Source organism: Apium graveolens, chromosome 3 (genome assembly GCF_009905375.1).
Source record: "Apium graveolens cultivar Ventura chromosome 3, ASM990537v1, whole genome shotgun sequence".
NCBI classification, from domain to species: Eukaryota; Viridiplantae; Streptophyta; class Magnoliopsida; order Apiales; family Apiaceae; genus Apium; species Apium graveolens.
The window spans coordinates 91,414,640-91,415,947 of NC_133649.1; the positions used below are offsets into that span (position 1 = coordinate 91,414,640).

At 38.1% G+C, this 1,308-nt stretch overlaps 1 non-coding gene across 1 annotated transcript; it reads left to right on the forward strand.

Annotated features, from left to right (window-relative positions):
* Positions 1–510: 510 nt before the first annotated feature.
* On the forward strand, positions 511–616 carry LOC141715799 (small nucleolar RNA R71). Its single transcript, XR_012572548.1, has one exon. It is a non-coding gene; the product is annotated as a small nucleolar RNA R71 (small nucleolar RNA).
* Positions 617–1,308: the final 692 nt, after the last annotated feature.

The window sequence follows — 1,308 nt, forward strand, 5'->3', positions numbered from 1 at the left end:
AAGATTTTGAGCATTGTTGTTCTGATATGAGAAATTTGGATGATCTCTCCAACCAGGATTATAAGTGTTGGAGTAAGGATTATACTGAAAAAACATTAGCTAGCTCCATCTGAAAATTTTGTGAATTTTGAACATTGTACGAGCAATCATTACCAAAGTGGCCTTGAATGCCACATACTTCACAAACAGGACTATTCATGGGAGCCATGGATGACAATGCATTAATACTCATAGGAGGAGCGAATGATTAGGAAGTCTTCAAAGAATGAATCTCCTGAGTTAATGCAATGAGCTGAGATGATAAGAGAGAATAAGCCTCCACTTCAAGTTTACCATCCTTCTTAGGCTCTCTCGGGTTATTGAAGTGATAAGTCACTAAATTTGCAAGAAAGTTATATGCATCATCAACTCCTTTTTCTAGAAAATACACCACATACAACATTATCAACTGTACCATTTGTTCAGGGTCAAGACCATTGTAGAAGCATTTAATCAGAAACTACCTCTCAAGACCATGATGAGGGTATGCATGTTGAAGATCTTTGAATCTCTCCCAAGCATCTTTAAAAGACTCTCCATATTCTTGTTTGAAACCCCTCATCTTGTCAATCAAGTCGCCAGTTCTATTCGGTCGGAAAAACTCAGTTAAGAAAGCTTGAGCAATTGCATTCCACTCAGTCACATTGATATCCTTCAACCATTTTTGAGCTTTGTCACGAAGAGAAAACCCGAACAACATGACTTTTAGTTGGTCTACAGTGACACCCCGATGTTTGATGGTAGAGCTGAGTTGTTGAAACCTTTGCTGATGAAGTGTAGGGTCTTCACAGGAAGACCAGTAAACTGATTCTGCTGGATAATAGTGAGCAACGCCGGTTTGATCTCAAAATTTGTTGCTTCAACGGTTGGCATAGCAAGGCCAGTAGGCACACCACTTGGAGAGGGTTATGAATAGTTCTTCAAAGATTTAATAGGAAGTTCTGCCATTATGATCTTTGAATCACTGAGATTTTGATGCCTTTCTTTTCTTACTCGATCTATATATTGCTGACAAGTAATCCCAAAATTCAGACTAAGAGGAGTTACTTCTGCTTCTTTTGTGGACTTGCGCATCAACAATTAAAACAAGGAAAAGCAGTGAAATATGCCTCAATTGGAAGTAAACCTCCAATGAGACAAAGGAAATAATCTAAAACAATCAAACTAAAATCAATATAAACTAGGCGTCTCCCCGGCAGCGGCGCCAAAAACTTGATGTGTAAAATTATATCTAATTGTAAGCACATTGTGTCTATTGCTAGTACAAAG